General features: G+C 35.5%; 2 protein-coding genes across 9 annotated transcripts in view; both read right to left on the bottom strand.

The window, feature by feature from the left end:
- Window positions 1-23,105, bottom strand: part of LOC127847287 (uncharacterized) — a 382,744-nt gene that overhangs the window by 353,399 nt on the left and 6,240 nt on the right. The gene's annotated exons all lie outside the window — the stretch shown is intronic.
- LOC127847288 (uncharacterized) overlaps window positions 18,208-23,105 on the bottom strand; it is a 60,170-nt gene continuing 55,272 nt past the window's right edge. Inside the window, exon 4 of the transcript XR_008033900.1 lies at window positions 18,208-20,479. The gene's annotated coding sequence lies outside the window, so the exon portion shown is untranslated. The remainder of the gene's footprint in view (window positions 20,480-23,105) is intronic.

Genomic DNA, 23,105 nt, shown 5'->3' with positions numbered 1-23,105 from the left:
TGTGGGTACTCACCAATGTGTCTACAAATATTTACCAATGTGTCTTTAGGTACTCACCTATGTGTCTACATATATTTACCAATGTGTCTGTGGGTACTCACCTATGTGTCTACAGATATTTACCAATGTGTCTGTTGGTACTCATCTATGTGTCTACAGATATTTACCAATGTGTCTGTTGGTACTAACCTATGTGCCTTCAGATATTTACCACTGTGTCTGTGGGTACTCACCTATGTGTCTACATATATGTGCCAGACGTTTGTTCTTCCCGACATGGTACACCTGCAGACTGTTGTCCCAGTGTCCGCCGCTGATCATCAGTTTACAGTCGTGTGTAACCACAAACATGTTGGGTGTAACATTCAAACCCGGAGCAAACTGTGTGCTGAAACGCTTCCTGGTTCTGTAATGGTGTGACATCCAAAAATAAGACTTGAAGTGACCAAATGTATTTGGATATCTGTAAACTCATTATTATTCTTAGAACATTCATGTTTGATGATTTTATAGGTTGTCCTATGCAAAAAATTAACAAAACCACATAGGAAAATGACAACCTTAATTTCCTCACTTTTATTTCACAAATTGGAAATCTATTAATTTAAAGTCATTTTTTTGAAAATCAACACAATTTCAGGCCGATATAAACATTATTATACAGCATTTCTACATGTCATATCAACAGTAAAAAAATGTACATGGATATTTGCTATTTTATTAAATCCACACAAACTAAAACGAACTTATTTTTGGTTTGTTACTGATGGATCTTTATCGAATGTAAAGTAGTTAGAGATGGCCTTCTCATACGGCAGCCACCCGTGAAAGCCTAAGATGCCCTCTGAACTCACTGTGACCTTGAAAATAATAGGTCAAAGGTCAAACATTTCTTAAGTCAGACCTTTTGCACAGTCTAAGGCTTAAGGTTATACAATACAGATGTCAGACTTAAGAGCCTAAGTTAAAAGGTTACACACTTCTGAAGTCAGACCTTAGGCACACTGGAGGCAAAAGATTACAAACTACTGAATTCCCACCTTAGTCCACAGCCTAAGGTCAAAGGTCACTGTTGAAGTCATACATTGATGCACTGTCTAAGGCAAAAAAAGAACTTTTAGTTTAATTCAGTGTATACCTTTTTATTTAAGCTTGATTGCATAGGTAGAACTAGTACTTGTTTTCTTTGGGCGAGATCTAAATAACCCTCCCAAAGTTGGGATTGAACACACTTCTGATGTCATACTTTAGTTCATAGTCTATGATCAAAAGTAATAAATCACATACAAATAAGATCTAAGCACTGGCAAGTAGACAACAGATCTAAATTAAAAAGAATGACTCCTCAGACAAAATGGATTATACAAAATGTATTATTTTTATATTATGGTTTGCAAACATTGGTAACACTGGAAACTTACAACATTTGCAAAAACCATAAACAAATTACAACCATATTCAAGACTAAAAACCAAGGAATATTTCATACAGTTGTATATTAACAAACTATTTTGTTTTAAGGACACTTCTACAGTCATGTTATCCAACATCTGCTCAATATTTGACCATGGCAAAAACCAAGTGTCATCCGATATTAGAATGTGCAGTCAGCAATGAATAATCGGGGACAAAACTTTTTGCTTTTATGGATTTTTTGTTAAATGAATGTTTCATTATAACACAAATCCCGTTTAGGTGGAGAGTATTGTAACTGATAAGCCTATGTAGGCTGCACAGGCTAATCTAGGAGAACACTGTATGCACATCTATTTAGCCCAGTTTTCCCAGAGTGCATCTCATATCTTTCAGTAGAGCCAGATGCGTTACCATGGTGTCCAGCATGCCGTGTTGAATGATGGACTTGGGCTGGCTACGAGGTACGCACACAAACACCAGCGGGTCAGACTCACCAGAAACCTAGTGGAGAAAAAAATGATTTCGACGGATATAAAACAATGTGAGACAGCTGCTCACAGTTGATTTCATTCTTTCAGCAAGATTTACTGTTAACTTATTATTATTCATGGGACATAAATTGGTGTTGATGTTTTTCCATGAAGACGTAATAAGCTATAATAAAATTGACCCTGTACACTGTCCATTAAATACAAAGGTGCTCTTTTAGAAACACTTTGTCAAAGTAAAACAAGACTATTGCCAAGCAATATAAGTCCCCTACCGGTGAAACTCCACCATTTTCAGCAATTTTTCTAGTTGCCAAAATTCTTGACGTAGAAACACAATAAAATGATGTGCATAATCTCCATATTGGCATCTATCCACGTTTCAAGTTTCATGACAAAATATGAATAACTTTTAAAGTTATCGCAGGACCCACTATTTTCAGCAATATTTCTAGTCTATTTGTTGTCATAGCAACCAGAATTCTTGACGTAGGAACAAAATGAAATGACGTGCATAATCTCCCTATTGCCATCTATCCAAGTTTCATGAAAAATATGAAGACCTTTTAAAGTTATCACAGGATCCAGAAAAGTGTGACAGACTGACAGTCTGACAGTCTGACTGACAGAGTGCAAACCAAAAGTCCCCTCCGGTTTCACCAGCAGGTGACAATAAAATAATTATTTCATGGTCAACCAAAACTTTTCACTTTTTAATATATGCAGAACAATTCCGAACAACTTATACAGCAGTTTTGGAATTCAGAGGGGGAAATCGCATCAACAGCAGCGAAATGACCTGTAATAATGCATTTCAAACAAGACTTTCAAAACATAAAAACAAAGAAACCATTACCTTTTTCAGATCTTTTTACCAAAACCAGCACCAAAATATTACCTTAACAAAGTACACTTTCAGGTTCTCAAGGAAATAGAAGAGACTTAGATGGCGGTCAGTTTTGCATCGCCTTGGCAAGGAGGTCATCAAATGTGAGACGTCGAGGGTGAGGGTCCCGCAGTAGCTGACAGGGCGTTTGACCAAAATTGTTGATCATCCCTTCTAGGGCCTTCCTTTCTACGTCATTCTTGACAGCGTCAAGGTCTACAGCACCTGTGAGCATACATACAGAGCGCTAACTAGACCTTGCAACGGAAGTGACAAATACTGGAAAGTCATTTTTTTCTACTACATTATAAAGTCTTTGTAGATATTGTGGTTTAACGGACTTGCAATAAAACATAATGTTAACAAGTGGCACAGTATTGTTTTGTTGGAAACAGGCACAGGGTGGTTTTGTTGGTAACAGGCACAGTATATAATTATTTTTTCAGAACAAAAAGTCATGAATGTTGGCACAGCTCTTATGTTTAAAATCATCTTCCTTCATGAACAGCTTAGGAGGGAAAATTTGCAAAAAGTAAAATTCTCAATGTAATGGTCAATAAGAAAAAGGAGACAAAAAAGTTTCAACTCAATACACACAGCAGTCCCGGATTTCCGATTAGGCAGAGTGGGCAACTGCACAGGCTTATATGGGAAGACACATTACGCACATGCATTCGGCCCAGTTTTCCTAGAATGAGTTTCATAAACAATGACCCAAAATATGCCAATAAATGGGCGAGTAGAATATTCTACCTAGTTTAACTCTCTCAGAGCTGGAACCAAATTTTGAAGGCCTTTGCAAACAGTTTGGATCCAGATGAGACGCCACAGAACGTGGCGTCTCATCAGGATCCAAACTGTTTGCTATTCTGATAGTATTCTTTGAAAAAAAATAAAAGAAAATGCTAATTTTAGTATTTTAGCCTGAGCGGTCAATGTCCTTGCATAAAAGAGCCATCAAGGTAAGTGGATATGCTGTTTGTGTCGCTTCACAAGCTTGCCCACAAGCAACTTTCAACACAAGACACCATGAACTGGTTCAACCCAAAGGACTGGAAGGACAGTAATCCTTGGGTCTTGTAAGCAATGAAGATAATTTAGCGAAGTATACAGCTTACGTAAATTAATGGCTTTCTATTTGGCTTGATCCATAGGCCAGTTCATTGTTATTGTTTTGATTCCCGATTTTCGGGCATGCGCAATGCACTGGTAGTCAAAAGCATAGCTTGCAGCTAACGCAAAGCATATGGATAACGAGACTTGTTTGGTCAATAAATCGAAAAGAAACTAAAAAACAACACCTAAATAATATTTTAAAAATATCATGTTTAGTGCCAAAAGAATGCATTAACACATTTATTTGCATTTTAAAAGAACGCGTCATTAGCATGAAAGTAATTAAGATTGTCTGAAGACTGAACGACAAAAAATTCGACGCAACAAAGAGCTCTATGCATTAGCTGTATAATTATTTGCAGAAAAGCTTCAATAAAAATAATGATACATCTAATTACAAAATTATAATTATCAATTGCATGCGTAAACTAGAATAATAAAAAATTAGTGATAGCTAGAATGTGTCAGTGTTTCATTGAAAATAAACGTACTACAAAGCCCTATTAAAAGCGAAGTTCATGACGGTATTTACATGTAATTTTAATTTGGATGGATGTTGTTCAGAGAATGACTTGAGGAATATTAACATTCAACTGAAAAACACAACCTCACATGATGTAAATTGAACTGTGTATTCATGTATTTTGTAAACTCGTTACTAGTGATCGAGTATGAGTGACAACTATCCAACATTGTATCCGTTGATCTGGTTTGCCTTTGATAGTGCGGATTAGAGAATCTTAAACTCTCGAGACCTACGGTCCCTCTAAAATGACCACCTGGTGACACAGAATATTCGCTTCGCGAATAACCGTCTTCGGCCTTCGGATTCGGCAGGTGCTCAGTTGTTAGTTACTTCTTCAAAGTTGCACGACACATATTTGTTATTACAACGTTCGGAATAAGACATTCATCTTTTACCTGATACAAGTACTAGCCTTGCACACTCTGATGTAAAGACATGACAGGAAAAATGCCTTACACGTTGGCCGTTCGATTATGAGAGCCTTCCCTTATGTAGGGAATCGGGAACTGAGCGATTACTGCGTAAGAATGACATCCGATATAATCTTGACCAGCCAAGCAGCCCCAAATTGTATATACTTATTGAGGCTGCCTGACTGGTCACTATTAAGGCTGAGCTCCGCATGCAGTTTGAGGCTGCCTGGCCGGTCACTTTTTTTGCAGTTGGACCCAAAGTAGGTTTTCTACCGAAAATGTTCGTTCAGTGTATCGATCAGTGTATTATCAACGATTTTAACATCAAACAATGTTTCGATGTTTCAAAGTTCACACTGATAACTTCGTCCATAACTAACGGCCGCACTGTAGAAAATTAGGCCAAGATTCACACAGTTCGGAAAAACCGTTCGGCGAACCTATTTTGCTTTTCGAGTTATTTAAAACTCGAAACACCTGCATTAGATATGAGTCGCATAATGGGGAAAACCGTGCTTTATGCATGTGCTTTAAGCGTCGTCCCAGATTATCCTGTGCAAACCGCTCATGCATTAAGCCATGTTTTCCTTTCATGCGACCCTATTATATCTATATCTCAGCTGTCACGAAATGCTTACCAGTAAGTACTGCATCAGCACAATTCATTTGAAAGACAAAATGAGCCTCGCTATGGGAAAAAAGGGCTACGCATGTGCATGTCCTTTCAGCGCAGTGGTTGGTATACACGCTTCTCACCAAGGCGATCCGGGTTCAATCCCAGACTCATTTTTGGCATAACGCGAGTAATTTAGTTTCTTTACTATAGTGTTTACGTTTTTTGTTAAATGCAAAACTGTTTGATAGAATTAAGAACATGATATTGAAGCGATATATGCGGAATGTTATGTCCGTAACATTTGAACCATAACCTTGATTGAAAGTAAAAAAAAAATACTTTAATATTAAACAAACAGATGTTTAAATCTATATGCCTATGACCATGCTGATCACGAATTCGTTGGAATTTTTTAAATATCTAAAGCCGTTCAAACGTTATCCATTTAAAAAAAAATCAAAAATACATATGTATCTTATAAGACAAAAAAAAATTTTTTTGTGTTTTTTAATAAAACATAAACAGTTTATAGTGTTGTTTAAAAGTTTGAAAAAAAAATGAAAAAAAAAAGAAAAAAGAAAAAAGTTATAATCAAAACATATTTTGCATTAAGCACCCTTTTCATAGACCGTCCCATTTACGTGTACAATTGAAATACTCTCGCTCGCTCTCTCGTTCGCTCCATCGAAATCAAACAATAAGATAGTGAAATCTATATGAATTTGACTCGCTGAATCCGAATCCGTTGTTAATTTTCAGATATCTTGATCCGAAAAAGAATAATTGAGTTTAAATGGTAAAATTCGATAAGAATGCATCACACTTTTAACAGAAGCTCAAAATCCAGTATACCTTAAAATCCAGTGAAATAAAACAATCAGATAGTCCAATCGATGTGATTTTGTCTACCTGAACCCGATTCCGGTGCTACTTTTCCGATATATTGAACCGTTAAAGAATTATTAATGTTAAATGGTGCCGTTCGATAAGAATGCAGCAACCGTTTCAAGTAACATTACTAGTCAAAATCAACGAAAATTTCGTACACTATTTCGTAAAATAAACTTAATCAATTAAAAATCAGTGTTCGTTGTGGCAATTGCCGAAATTTCAGCGCCAGGTATGGTAAAATAGATGTCTGTAGATACCAAAATGCTCGTTTTTATTATTGTTTTGCATATTTAATTCCATTTTAATTTCCCGCAACGATATCTATTCATACGACACATGAACACTAACATGGTGTTCGTGTGTCGAATGAATAGATATATTCGCGGGAATAATGCCTTAATAGAAAATAATACATTTTAAATAGATGCATACTAATCACTCATTTAGTCACTCAGTCAGTCACTCACTCAATCACTCACTCCCTCACTTACAGTCAGTCACTCACTCAGTCAGTCACTCAATCACACAGTCACTCACTCAGTCCATCAGTCATTTAGTTTCTCGGATCAAGATTTTGGTATTAATTATCGGATACAGTTAGCCCTTAAAAAATAGTGTAAGTTCGTTCGCACTTTTGTGTTTGAAAAGTCTTTTCGCTTAGCTCAAGGCAATATTGATATCAACAAGTTAGTGTCTGTAATATTAATACACTGATGTGTGTATTAATTTTCATATTTTCAGTATAACCATGTCGAGTGTCGAAATAATACGCTAATCTTTCTTAAAAACAATTCAATTATTCTGTCCTTAGTTATTTAATAAGGCATTCGCAGAGGATTCTCGTTACATACCAGTCGTGCTATTTTAATATATATAAACTAATAATTGTAAAAAAATACCGTTTTAATTGTAAAAATACGGTATTTTAGAACTTTGCTTATTTCGTCAATCGCGGTTGACGGTCCCTTTAAATGACCACGATCAGAAAACGGCGCTTCGCGTGTATCCAAACCTCAAATGTAAGGGTCACACTTTAAGTTTAAATAAAAGTCAGGTCAAAAGAGTTAGTTAAACTGTGGTTACTGAGCAATTATCTGCAACTCATCTTGCTACCAGTTGTTTATACAAAATATTTATTATACTCGATATTTTACATGACTCAGCCAGTCCTCTAAGCCGAAATAATCCGGAAAACAAAATAGTGTCTTTGTGTCGTATGAACGAATCTGCATAATATCACTTTAATAATACATTTTAAAGCATAACTTTTTTATTTGTGCTTGAAAAACAACAATTTTAATAAAATATTAACAGTTTACAGTGTTGTTTAAAAGTTTACAAACAAATTTGAAAACAACTCAAACATACAAAAGTTATTAATACAAATAATAATTAAAAAAAACATATGTATCATATAACAAAAAAAAAATTCAAAGTTTTTGTTTATATTAAAACATAAACAGTTTATAGTGCTGTTTAAAAGTTTGATTTTTTTTTAAATGATAAAAAATAAAAAAGTTATAAGCAAAATAAGTTTTGCATTAAGCACCATTTTCATACAAACGTCCTATTTACGTGCACAAACGAAATACGCTCGCTCGCTCGTTCGCTCGCTCCATCGAAATCAAACAATAAGATAGTGAAATCTATATGAATTCGGCTCGCTGAATCCGAATCCGGTGTTAATTTTCCGATACATTGATTCGTTAAATGGTAAAATTCGATAAGAATGCAGCACAGTTTTAACAGAAGCTCAAAATCCAGTATACCTTAAATTCCAGTGAAATAAAACAATCAGATAGTCCAATCTATGTGATTATATCTCGGCCCCTTAAAGAATTATATTGCACGTGGCTTATAAAGTTTGGAGTTATATTTTTGTACGCTGCTATTTCCCCTGCGCTTAATTCTAGTCGCTGAATATAAGAACTCTTTCTGCTAAAACAGCTTGAGTTTTGAAGGCGGTGTTGCACTGATATTTTGTATGCAGGTAGCTTACCTGCAGACCTCATTTGAGATTTACACAATTATGTGAATTTAATTACATTATTTAATATGAGCATCTAGTCTCATGACATTGCGGTAAAAAAGAATCATATCTTAAAGATATTCTTATATTCTGTATTGTTATAGCATTGATCTCAAATGATTAACAACGCAATTGCAAATCTAGTAATAAAAAAATGCTTCATAAATAATAGACATATGTTCAAACTGTTTCTAAGCTTGTTTTATACGAGGCCTTAAACCTTATGGTATAATAAGGAATGGCATAATAATACAGTTTTTGCTCTCGTGGACTTCCATTTCACATAAACTGGATGGTAAGACATTTGATTTTATGCCAAAGTGTACGATAGCATCAGATAATTATATATGAGTGGCGCTCTGGAAAAAAAGGGGCTTACTGCATGTGCGTAAAGTGACGTCCTTAATTAGCTTGTGAAGCTCGCAAAGGCTTATCAGGGGCGACATTTCCCGTCTAGACTAGATGTTCGTTAAAAAGAAACTTTCTTTAAACCAAATTTTATGAAAGCGTAAGGTGTCATTCCAGATTAGCCTGTAAAGACTGCATGTTTCATGTCACTCTAGTTTAAACCTATTTATTTGTGTGCAATCGTATCCAAACCATAAGTCTTTTTGAAACACTCTTTAAGTCCATGTACTGGGTAGAACAAGTACTTGGTCATCCGGTAATGGTGGGTGTAGACGTGTTTTTGTCTATCTGCTGGATAAATCAGAATATGTGACTCAGTTCGCTTACTCTCAGGTCTAGAAAGTGATATGTGGAAATAATAGTGCTATACTAGTGTAACAGTGGACTTATTTGTGATGTGGACATTATTATAAGAATGTGTTTGTGGGCATCAATTTCTCCAGCTCGTAAAAGCTTGTAAAAGGTACTTATATCTATATATAGCTATAGATCTATCACACTGAACTAGATACTAGACTGTTGACAATTAATAACCAGTACATTCTACTATTGCCTTTTACCTGTACTCCTCGTAATCCTCGAGATCCTCGAGATCCTCGATATCCACGTACCTTGACCGTAACGCATATCTATACTGGTCAAAATAAATAGCGCCGTCATGGACAATCACTCCACACCTATACAAGGGAGGCGGCCGGACAAACGCGATTTATCCACTTCGAGTATTGATTTGGTCCCTGGCAACAAAAAGAATAAAATTTCTGACTCTGACCTTATGGAAAATAGCGAAACCAATCAATTCCACCTCAGCGAGGCTGACATTGATGTCATCTCCAGGAAAATGCGTGACCTGTTTAAAGCTGACGTGGAAGCAATTGTAAACTCAGTTGTACAATCATTAATACCACAGATCATCAGTGGCATAAATGAGTCCTTAACCACCAAGATTACATCGCTTGAATGCGAGAACAAGGTCCTGAAAGATCAGATATCTGAGATGCAAGTACAAGCAGATCGGGCGGAACAGTATAGCCGCCGTAACTGTCTTCGGGTCAGTGGGATCCCTGAAACTGAAAAGGAGGATACGGACGGCATAATCTTAAAGATGGTGAACGACCTAGGCGCAAACCTTTCTATTGATGAGATTGATCGCACTCATCGCCTAGGACCTCGCAAACAAGTGGGATCAAAACCAAGGGATATCATCATTAAATTCGTATCCTACAGGGCCCGGCAGAAGCTCTATAACGTTAGAACAAGTGCGAAATCAACTGACCCTTACAAGAAAGTCTATGTAAACGAGGCGCTCACGAGATACCGCAGCGAGATGTTCTACGATGCTCGCAAGCTGGCTTCAGACAAACTCGTAGAGGGTGCGTGGACACATGACGGGCAAGTGTTGGTCCGTGATCTTAAGCGGGTCATCCACCGAATAGACAAACCCGAGCAGATCACTGAGCTACGCGCCAAATCCAGATCGTATGCGTCTGTTGCAGCTAGCAAGTAGCCATTAACTGCTCCACCTTTTCTATGATGAACAGTATACACAATAATACCTTAAAATGTGTTTTACGAACCATTTATGATACATCGGCGATGAGTAAATCCTTTTCAAAACAGACTGTCGATTCATTTTCTCTTCTGCTTATTTGTAATTAAGATTTTCTCGAAATTAATCATGTCTATAGCAATCTCACTATATCATTTGCATCTGTTTTCTTTCTTCTCGTGTGATTTGTGTAAGCTCTTATCGAATTATGTCACTCAGAAATGTATTCTCTCTTATAATAACATGCATGACTGTCATTGCGATATTTCCTGATATAAACATGATGCATTTTGAGTGGTGAAAGGTCAAGGTCAAGGTCATCCTTCAAGGTCAGAGGTCAAATATATGTGGCCAAAATCGCTCATTTTATGAGTATTTTTGCAATATTGAAGATAGCAGCTTGATATTCGACATGCATGTGTATCTCATGGAGCAACACATTTTAAGTGGTGAAAGGTCAAGGTCATCTTTCAAGGTCAGAGGTCAAATATATGTGGCCCTAATCGCTTATTTTATGAATACTTTTGCGATATTGAAGATAGCAACTTGATATTTGGCATGCATGTGTATCTCATGGAGCTGCTCATTTTGAGTAGTGAAAGGTCAAGGTCAAGGTCATCCTTCAAGGTCAAATATATGGGTCAAAATTGCACATGTAATGTCAATTCTGCAATTATGAAGCTAGCAATTGTATATTTGAAATGCATGTGTATCTCATGGAGCTGCACATTTTGAGTGGTGAAGGGTCAAGGTCAAGGTCATCCTTCAAGGTCAAACGTCATATAGTGGGACATTGTGTTCCACAATCACATCTTGTTAGCATATACAGCACATGTGAATCGTATCATATGACCGACTTTCTCGCATAATGCCCTACCTATTTATCTATCTACTCATAATGCTTTGTTTTGTTTTCTTTGCTTCCATTGTTTATTTTTCTGTTGTATTTCCTTGTATCTATCTAACCATAACCCTTTTCTTTGTTATCTTTATTTGCATTGTTTACTGTTCTGTGTTATTTCATGATGAAGGATTTGTTGATGCCCATAGGATTGTAGCAATTCGTGACAAAGAGCACTCACAGTTTGTATTGTGTAGTGATGGATACTTATAGTATTTTATCAAGATACACGTCAGTCGGATTGTTCTTTGCATCGTTAAATGTGCTAGTTCTTATGTCTATACATACAAATGAAATTGCTCTAGAGTCGTCTCTACGAAACATCAAAGGCCAATCTCAACTTTGCCGGTGTATCCGATGGCCATATACACGCGCCATAGTTGGTAAACGTTACGTTTCTAACTCACTGTTCGTAATTAGATCTATTCTCGTCTTAATTACAGTCGTCTTATTTACATGGATTTATGCTATCATGTTTCTTTCTGGGGATATCGAATTGAACCCAGGCCCTGTATCGATTAGCTCTCTTGATTCCAATATAACGGAGTACAATTCACTAAACTGCTTATCAGCAATGCCCAATAACCTCTCCTTCTTGCAATACAATGTCCAGAGTATACGGAACAAAATAGAAATTCTTACAGCAGAACTTTCAAATTTCGATATATTATCCTTTTCTGAGACGTGGCTTAACAACTCTATCGAAACTGATGAACTCCTTATCCCTTCTTACCAATGTCCCGAACGCAAAGATCGAATACATGATAGCCATGGTGGGGTTATGCTTTATGTTAAAGATTGTATCCATTATAAACGCAGAGTTGACCTCGAACCGATTACGTTAGAGTGCATTTGGATTGAGCTCCACTTGCTGAGTATGAAGCGTGTTTTATTTGGAATATTTTATAGACCACCAAACGCGGATGCATCATATACCAACTTAATTGACGACTCGATTGGTTTGGCAATCGAAACTGGTATATCTGACATCATTATAACCGGTGACTTCAATATGAATAATAGTCAACCAATACTAGTAAGAAAGCTTGACTCCTGGTGCCTAGAATACAATCTTGTTCAAGTTATCAATGAACCTACGCATTTTACGGAAAGATCCTCGTCAATTCTTGACCTATTGCTATTAACAAACCCCAACAGCTTGGTATTGTCAGGTGTTGGTGATCCCTTTCTTGATCAACAACAACGCTATCATTGTCCTATATATGGTCTTTTTAAATATAAAAAGCCAAATGCGAACGCATACGAGCGTCATATATGGAGCTATGAGGATGGTAACTACGATTTGCTACGTGAAACGTTTTCTTCACTTAATTGGAATACAATTTCAAGTTTGGATACTGACACATATTGTACTAATATCACCGACACTATTATTCGTAATGCCAAACTTTGTATCCCAAACAGGGTTATAAAAATCAAACCGCGTAATGCTCCATGGCTAAATACACATATACGTCGAATGATTAGAAAACGCAAACGGGCTTACCGTATTGCAAAAACTAAAAAAAGTGATTATCATTGGTCCAAGTTTCGAACAATCAGAAACCAGACAATATCTTTTATTCGCCAAGCGAAAAATCACTACTACGACAGTCTAAGCGATAAACTTAAAGAAAATAATGACACACCTAAGAACTGGTGGAAAATACTTAAGTCCTTTATCAATAAACCTAATAATAACATGAACTCTCATATTATTAATCCATTGGACAACTCCACCGTGACTGATTGTTTTGAAAAGGCGAACATTTTAAATACATTCTTTCAAAGTCAATCAATTATTAACATTGACAACGTAGGTACACCAGAGCTCACTTATGCTCCAATTACTAACTCTTTAGAAACTTTTATTATTTCACCTTCTGATGTCCATGACATCCTTAAGTCTCTTTCTGTTGACAAAGCATCAGGACCTGACGGCATAAGTAACCATATTTTAAAGGAATGTCGAGCTGAATTATCCACTCCTTTATGTGATTTTTTTAACTTCTCACTTAACAAATGTATAATGCCAAGCTGTTGGAAAGAAGCTAATGTCACTGCAGTACTTAAAAAAGGCGATCCTAAAGAAGTGAGTAACTACCGACCAATTTCTCTACTTAACACGATGGAAAAAGTCTTTGAAAAAATAATATTTAAACATGTGTACAATCATCTTGTAAGTAACAAAATTCTTACCCCATTCCAGTCCGGTTTTCTGCCGGGGGACTCAACCACCAACCAACTCACTTATATATATGATACGTTTTGCAAAGCCCTTGACAATGGATTAGAGGTCAAAGCTGTCTTCTTTGACATAAGCAAAGCCTTTGACAAAGTATGGCACCAGGGTCTATTACTTAAACTCCATGCCTATGGCATCCGCGGTAAGCTGCTATCTTGGATTCAAAATTATCTTAATGGTAGACGCCAACGAGTAGTCATTCCAGGCGCCGTCTCTAATTGGGCTTTACTAGAGGCCGGGGTTCCCCAGGGCTCTATACTTGGGCCCCTCCTATTTTTAATCTTCATAAACGATATTGTAAATGATATCCAAAGTAGCATCCGTCTATTCGCTGACGACACATCCCTGTACATTATTATAGACGAGCCCAACCATTCAAATGCAATATTACAAAATGATATCAATAAAATTTCTAACTGGGCTTTAAAATGGCATGTTCTATTTAATCCATCTAAATCAGAATCACTTACATTCTCCAGAAAGCAACAACCTAATCAATACAACTTCACAATGCTCGCTACACAAATACCTGGTGTTAGTTCCCACAAGCATCTAGGAGTCTTCCTGTCGAAGGATTGTAAATGGCACATACATCTTAAATATATAACTGACAAAGCATGGGGTAGAATTAATATTATGCGCAAACTAAAATTTAAACTTGACCGAAAATCTTTAGAAATCATTTATACGTCCTTTATTCGCCCACTTATCGAATATTCAGATGTTATCTGGGATAATTGCACACAAGAAGAAAAATATGAACTGGATAAAATTCAAAACGAAGCAGCGCGAATTGCCTGTGGAGCAACCAAATTAGTGTCCCTAAATGATTTGCAACACGAAATTAACTGGGAACCGCTGCAAGATCGACGCGATAAACATAAACTCATATTATTTTACAAAATGCAAAACTCTCTAAGTCCTCAATACTTATCCGATCTGGTACCCCAACAGGTAGGATCTATTGCGAGGTATAATCTTCGAAATGCAAATGATTTACGCACTACCGAATGTAGATCAACCCTTTATTATAATTCATTCGTTCCCGCAGTAATACGAAAGTGGAACACATTACCAGACGAGGTTAAAAATAGTGAATCGCTAAACATCTTTAAATCCAAGTTAAACAGAACCTTAGTTAAAACTCCGGCGTATTATTATGTAGGTAAACGCTATCTCCAACTAACTCACACGCGGTTAAGAACCAAATCAAGTGCGCTAAATGATCACCTTTTTGCGAAAAACATTATCTCGTCGCCTCTTTGCTCTTGTGGTGCTATTGAAACTACTAACCACTTTTTTTTCTTATGTCCGAAATATAACCACATTCGCACTGAACTTATTAACATCATAACCGGTATAACTAGTGATGTGGAACTCGATACACTACTCTTTGGATGTTCGCACCTCGACGAAAAGGAAAACTCCAAAATATTTAAATGTGTACAACAATATATTAAAGAATCCAGGCGCTTTTCATAACAATCTGATACTGACCCAGTCACAAATTGCTGCAACCTCATGTACGATCTCTTGCATAAACAGTCCTTCATCCCCATATTTCTCTTTCAACACTTTTTATTTTTCAGATTTATCGCGTATAGCTCTTATTTCTGGCATATCCACTGCTAACTAGTCTTATAATACACCCATATATTGCGTAACTATTACTGCAAGGAGAGAAACTATATAAGATTTATTTCTTTCGTTTCAATCCTTTTCTTATACTGATTGTTTTGTAAATTACTTGATGTACACTGTGTTTGCCAAAAGAAATAAATATGTTTAAACTAACAAGTACTTGATGTCTTATGAGGAGATATAAAGAACACTCACACTGTAAGGGAAGTGTGTCTGAAATAAATTATAAAGCATGTTGGTAAAGATGAATGGCTTGGTCTATAATTTGATATTTGTGGTACATCTTTAATCCCCTTTCATCTAGTTATTAAGATGTCTTCTCCATCGCATGGACACCTGGGAATCTTGAGGCAAATAGGCAGTCTTCTGTAGAGCCTCCGTTTGTGCTTATAGTTACTCATGCAGGCTATAAGTCATATGTTTAAATTAAACCTTGGAAAACAAGGTTTAATGATTGTACATAAACTGTCATCCTGATCATCCTAGATTAGCCTGTGCGGTCCGCCTAGACCGGATTTTCCTTTAAGAGACTTCCTTTAACAAAAAGTATCATACAGCAGAAAGTTTAGTCCCACATAAACCTGTGTGAAATGAACAGGCTTATCTGGGACATTACTTTAGGCACATGCAATAAGCCCCATTTTCATAGAGCAAGTCAAAATTGTTTTATATTCTCTGTTTGCAGAGACGGGTGTGTCCCTACTTGTTCACAGCCAGGCCCTGCTCGCGTACAACGCAACGTCCAACATCCAGCACATGAAGGACAAGCGATACAAGTGGAGACGTATATCATCTATATGAGGTCCACAATCATTCCAACCTCATTCTCTGCTATCTTAAATCTAAAAACTCCCTCAAAATGAGGTCCGCACAAGCAAGTGGGGACTTTTTTTCTTATTCCAACAGTAGTCTCTAATATGATCCTCGCTCTTGAAAAACGGTGCTTAATGCATGTGAGTAAAGTGGGGTCCAGGATTTGTAGTATTTACACAGGCTAGGATTAGCAGTGTTCACAGGCTAATCAGGGACAACACGTTCCACTTTGATGATTTTTTTTTCGCTCAAACGAAATCTCATCTTAAGTCAAATCCAGTTTTGGGCGGAAAGTGTTGTCTCTTATAAGCATGTGCAAACTGCACAGGCTAATCAGGGACAACACTTGAGGCACATGTATTAAGTCCTGTTTTCTCAGAGAAAGTGTCATTGTAAAATCTCTCACAGCACAAAGTTCTGTGATTTCTATAAGGCAAGGTGTAAAGTCATCACTGAAAGTGGAATTTTCAAAGTCATCACTAGAAGTGGAATTTTCAAAATCATCACTTAAAGTGGAATTTTCAAAGTCATCACTTAGAATAAAAATTTCTAAATCATCACTTGAAGTGGATTTTTTAAAGTAATCACTTAGAGTGAAATATTCAAAATCATTAGTTGAAGTGAAATCATCAAAGTCATCACTCAAATTGAAATCTTCAAAGTCAACACTTAAAGTAAAATCTTAAAAGTCATCACTTCAAGTGAAATTTTTCAAAGTGATCTGTTATCTGAAGCATTTTGTTCAATGTTTATATGATACAGTTATCATTTATGGGACATACAATGTCTTATCGTGTATGTGTTTGACCCATCCATGAATTTAACACGAACACATTGGAAAAAGACAGGCACAAATTCCTCATTTTTTTTACAAAATAAGAAATACCCAAATTTACGTGTCCTTGAAAGTCATTTGTAAAAACAAAACACATGAAATTTCATGCAAACAAAGATCAATGATTTTACAGTATTCTGCTTTCTGCTCACTGAAAATATGCAACATTGTATTTTTTGCATGTTATATATCGTGTATGTGTTTGACCCATCCATGAATTTAACACGAACACATTGGAAAAAGACAGGCACAAATTCCTCATTTTTTTTACAAAATAAGAAATACCCAAATTTACGTGTCCTTGAAAGTCATTTGTAAAAACAAAACACATGAAATTTCATGCAAACAAAGATCAATGATTTTACAGTATTCTGCTTTCTGCTCACTGAAAATATGCAACATTGTATTTTTGCACGTAATATATTTACTGGGTAATGGTGTGTTAAAAAAACAAAATCTGTGAATAAGTACCTTTAATGCTAATTCTTACCATTGATGAGTGACTTTGGGCATGCAAGGGGCGACTGAGCCTCTTTCCGGGAAAAATAGGCTTAATACTTAAAGTGTCATCCCAGGTTAGCTGGTGCAGTGTACACAAGATAATCAGGGACCACATTTTCGCTGTTATGGTTTTGTTTAAAGGAATTCTCTTGGAACTGAAAATAAAGTTAAGGCAGAAAGTTTCGTTCGTGGACTGCATAGGTTTATCTTGGACGACAGTTTACGAACTTGTATAAATTCTTGTTTTCCCAGAGCCAAAATAAGCATCTTTGTAGTCATTTGATATGAATTCATCTAAATTTGATGTTGATGTTTATTTGTAATAATAACTGATAATGTTAAAATTTGAATAAACAATTTATCAAGTTAATGTCGTGTGGTTTCTTACTTCACAACTCACTTCCAGTAAAAAGTCAACAGATGTGTGTTCATGTGAGTCTTGCTCTAGAAAACAGACTTAATGTATGAGCGTAAAGTGTCATCCCAGTCTGTGCCATCTGCACAGGCTAATCACGGACGACACTTTCAGCCTGGAGTGGTGTTCATATAGATGATACTTCCTTTTAACTACAAATGCCGTGAAAGGGTCTTCACTGATTAGCCTGTGCAGACTGCACAGGCTAATATGGGACAGCACTTTACACTCATGCAGTAAGCCAAGTTTTCCCAGAACGGGTAGTTTCAAAATGTGCCCCCACATTTTCTCCCATGTTGGCAATACCAAAAATGTGTCATAAATAAGACAGTTTTTTGAAAAGATTAATACATTTTATTCTGTGACAAAACTTTGGTACATATTGAATTTGATGCTTTACCAGAATAAACATAGATGATAATTTGTACACATACTGTTTACTCTGTATACAAACAGATGCCAACAATAATAGATTGATATCACTTGCACAGTTATCTAATGAACAACTTTAATTTGCCTTGAAGGATATTTGTTGTTTATTTGGGTTTATATTTTTGTTAGCAAACAAATTACAATTTTTATACTGAGAAAACAAGGTACTAGTAATTAATTTAAATAGAATCTAAACACCACCAAAAAGTGTCACTATAGTGTCGGAAAGCTTACCTATACAAAAACAGAGTTTATAAAAAATTTAGAAACAGTTTAATTGTATTAATAAATGATACGAATAGAAAATTAATTTTACTAGCAATTTAAACATTCATGTATTTTAAGGAATTTAAAATAAATGTAAAAAACATTGGAGAAGAAAAATGAAATGAAGATATGTATGCTGAAACAGTGTTAATAACCCAAGAAAATACACATACGATATTCAGGTTTTTGTTGAGATTGTCTCTGGACACAGTCTTACTGTAGACAAACATATTGTGAAATTATAGCTTCAATTGGAAAACAAATATATCAGATAAACAATCAGATTTGGTAAATATGGACAAACATTTTAGAATGCAAAAAAGAAGCCTATAATGAACTTTAGGTAGGCAAATAAGTTTAGATTATGATACAATTTGTTGATAAGAAATATCCTCATTTTATAAATGGAAACAAGCCCAAAAATAGGTTCAGGCTTAGAAATTAAACTAACCTTACCATATACTTATAGATGTTTTGTTCTTAACCAAATTTCATGTTACAAGCAATTCGACTGTTAACATCAAATAAAAAGTAAACAGTGATTCGATCCCGCATCTGCAAAGGGTGCATAATAACAAAAATATATTTCTAACAATCATTTGGATTACTAATTTTGCATTATATATACACAATCGTCTTTAGGAGTGGCATCTTGAAAGACTTAGTATAAAATACCACAATAGCCTTACAAGTAAATATATAAAGAGTGTAGTTAACAAGTCTGAAACAAATCTGCCTAAACAAATAAGATTTATCAATGTTTTAAAGCGAGGGTAATTCTTAATCACACTTATTTTGTATAAGCCCCATTCATAATCACAATTACTTTGTATAAGACCCGACAATTACAAACACTTACCTTGTATAAGCCCCGCACTTATTCATACTCACTTTGTAAAAGTCCAATCTTAATCACACTTACTTCGTATAAGGATCCACACTTAACCACACTTAATTCTTAAAAGGCGCCACCCTTAATCACACTTACTTTGTATAAGGCCCCACACTTAATTTAACTTATTTTGTATAATTCCCCACACTTATTCACACTTAATTTGTATAAGGTACCACACTTTATCACACTCACTATGTATAAAGCCTCACACAGAAATCATGCTTACTTTGAATAAGGCCACATATTTAATCATGCTCACATTGCATATGGGCCCACACTTGATGACACTTAATTTGTGTAAGGCCTCCCACTTGATCACATTTACTTTGTATAAGGCCCCACACATGATCACACTTACTTTGTATAAGGCCCAACACTTGATCACATATACCTTTTATATGGCCCCACACTTGATCACACATAAGGTGTATAAGGCCCCACACTTGATCACATCCACTTTGTATAGTGCTTGGTATAACTTTATATAATGCATATAAATTGTGATATGAAAAGAGTCAAATAACACAGCCAAATTCAACAAGAAACATGTGAACAGAAAATATATGAACAATGTATATACATATTTGTATACTTGACTATTTCTGCCATTGCAATGGCTCTGTATATGTGTCAATATTATATATCAACATAAACACCTGAGCATCGTTCTGGAAAAACTGGCAATCCACACAGGCGAAAATCCAGTTAAGACAGAAAGTGTCGCCCTGATTGACCTGTGTTGACTCGACTGGCTAATCTGGAAAGACACTTTACATACATGCATTAAGCCCCGTTTTCCCAGAGCAAGGCTCATATACAAATGCAACAACACCATTGTACAGGTGTGTTATGGCAATATTTTCAGGTAGCATCATGAATGAGTAAAAAATGTGGCCTCTAAAGTGGTATCAAGGCTATTTTATGAATTAACTTAGTGATCGAGTTTTTTGTACATGTGACCCAGATTTTAACTCGGCCTAGATAATGACTACATGATTACGATTTGTCACCATCAGCACTCCATGTTCAGGTTTAAAGAGACCTTTTCATGTTGTGGTAAATTGACAAAGTTAAAAAAGTTGATTCGGATTCGCAAATTTTCGTTTTAGTTATGATGTATGTGAGGAAACAGTAATAATGAACGTTTACCATGCTCTAAAATAGCCATTATATGCATCTTTTGACGATTTAAAAACCTGAACATTATAAAGCGGTGCAGCGCGAAACGATTAAATAATTCGGAGAGTTCTGCTGTTGTCGTTATATTTTGTGAAACTACGATGATTGCTTATATAAAATATAAAATACATCAGTCATTGTATGAGCACGGATGGCCGAGTGGTCTCAGTGGTAGACTTTTTCTCCACGACTCCAAGGGTCAGTGGTTCGAGTATTTTTTAATTTTATTCTTGATGTTTACTGGAACAGTGTTTTAGACTTGTTAGGGAGCCAATCTTAAATTTACCTGTACATGCATGTAATTGTTATCTTGGAATATATCCAACTTAATTAAAATTGATTGCATTGTATTTCATTACTATTTAAAACCGGAGAATTCATTTCAAAAGACTAATGGTAATCAATTTATGTTTATTGCATATTATTTTTAATAAGATCAATTAAAATGGTTCTTACTATTGGTATTTCTTAAATGTCTTGCAGCTACTTAATTTCAGGAACAACACTTTCCACTTTAATTGACATTTTTGTTTAAAGGAAGTCTCTTCTAAATGCAAATCCAGTTTAGGTTGAACCTGTAGTCTCTGATTAGCATGTGCCAACTGCACAGGCTAATCTGGGATGACACTTAAGACACATGCATACGGCCTTGTTTTCCCAGAGAAAGGGATATTTGTGAACTGTCCCTCAGCGATAAGTTCTGTGATTTCTATAAGGCAATCGCTTTTGTGTAATGAGTTCCTGAGTGTGTTTTGTAGAAAATTCTTTTGAGAAATTTTCATAATCGTAACTTGAAGAGAAGTTTTCAATGTTATCTCTCTTATCTGAATCAGTGTGTTCAATATTCACATGCTACTGTTGTTTTTTCGTTAATTGTATGCGTTCGACCTATCCATGAAGTTAACATGAACACATCCAAAAATTTCAGACAAATTCCTCATTTTTGTCAAATATAAGAAATACACGTATTTATGTGTTCTGGAAAGTCATTTCTTAACTCATAATCATAACAGTTCATCCCAACAAAGGTCAATGATTTTACAGTATGATGCCTTATGCTCATTCAAAAATCTAATACTGTATTTTTTGCACTCAATATATTTTCTGGGTTATGGTATGCTTAAAACAAAAGAAATCTGTAAATAAGTACATTTTATGCTAATTCTAACCATTGATTACCTTTCATGCTAATTCTAACCATTGATTACCTTTCATGCTAATTCTAACCATTGATGCGTGACTTTGGGCATGCAAGGAGCAATTGAGCCTCGTTCTGGGACAAATAGGCTTAATACATGTGCTAAAAGTGTCATTCTATGTTAGCCTGTGTAGTCTACACTGGATAATCAGGAACCACATCTTTACGTTTATGGTTTTGTTAAATGGAAGTATCTTCTCACTGAAATTCAAGATAAGGCGGAAAGTCTTGTCCTTAATGAGCCTGTGTAGACTGCACAGGCTAATCTGGGACAGCACACGTGCATTAAGCCTTGTTTTCCCATAGCAATTCTCATTTTAATAGAAATATCTTTGTAGTCATTTGTTATGTATTCATCTTTATTTGATGTTGATGTTTTTTATATAATAATTATTGATTTTGTTAACATTAGAATAAACAATCTATCAAGTTGATTTCTTTTGGTTTCTTACTTCACAACTCCCCTCTAAGGACAAGTAAAAAGTCAACGGATGTGTGCTCATGCGAGGAAAACGGGCGTTATGAATGAACGTATTAAAGTGTCATCTTAGATTAGCCTGTGTCGATTGCACAGGCTAGTCAGAGACAACACTTTCTGCCCAGAGTGGATTTTTATTTATATGAGACTTCCTTTAATTGAAAAATTTCATAAAAGCGAAAGGTGTCATCACTGATAAGCATGTGATGACTGCACAGGCTAATCTGAGATGGCACTTTACACTCGTGTAATAAGCCAAGTTTTCCCATTATGAGGTTCATATATGTATGTGGAGTAGTTTTAGCATGTGCGCCCACATTTTCTCCCATGTCTGCGATACAACAATGTGCCTTTAAATGGACAGTTTTTTAAAAAGACATATATTTTATTCTGCGACAAAACTTTGGTACATAGAACACATGATTATATACCAGGATATACATAGATGATTATTTGTACACATATTGTGTAATCCGTAAACAAACAGATGCCAACAATCAAGATAGATATCACTTTCACAATTATCTTATAAGAAAACGTACCTTGAATGGTATTTATTTGGGACTATATTTTTTGTTTTGAACAATCTATTACATATTTTATCTACTGAGAAAACAAGGTAATTAGTCTAAATATAATCTAAACAACACCAATACGTGTCCCTATAGTCATAGAATGTTTACCTTTACTAAAACAGGGTTTCTAAATTTTTGAGAAACAGTTTAATTGTATTAATACTTAACACGAATAAAAAAATAATGGTACTAACAATTTAAACATTATTTATTTTAAGGAATTCAAATATAAATGTTAAAAAAACATTGAAGAAGAAAAATAAAATGAAGATATGTAAGCTTAAAATATTCTTGCATATTAACAGTATAAACATAGAATAAAGAAAATACAAAACGATATTTAGGTTTTTGTGGAGATTGCCTCTGGACACAGTCTTACTGTAGACAACAAT

The sequence above is a fragment of the Dreissena polymorpha genome, chromosome 10 (genome assembly GCF_020536995.1).
Source record: "Dreissena polymorpha isolate Duluth1 chromosome 10, UMN_Dpol_1.0, whole genome shotgun sequence".
NCBI classification, from domain to species: Eukaryota; Metazoa; Mollusca; class Bivalvia; order Myida; family Dreissenidae; genus Dreissena; species Dreissena polymorpha.
This window is presented reverse-complemented; position numbering and strand designations above follow the sequence as displayed.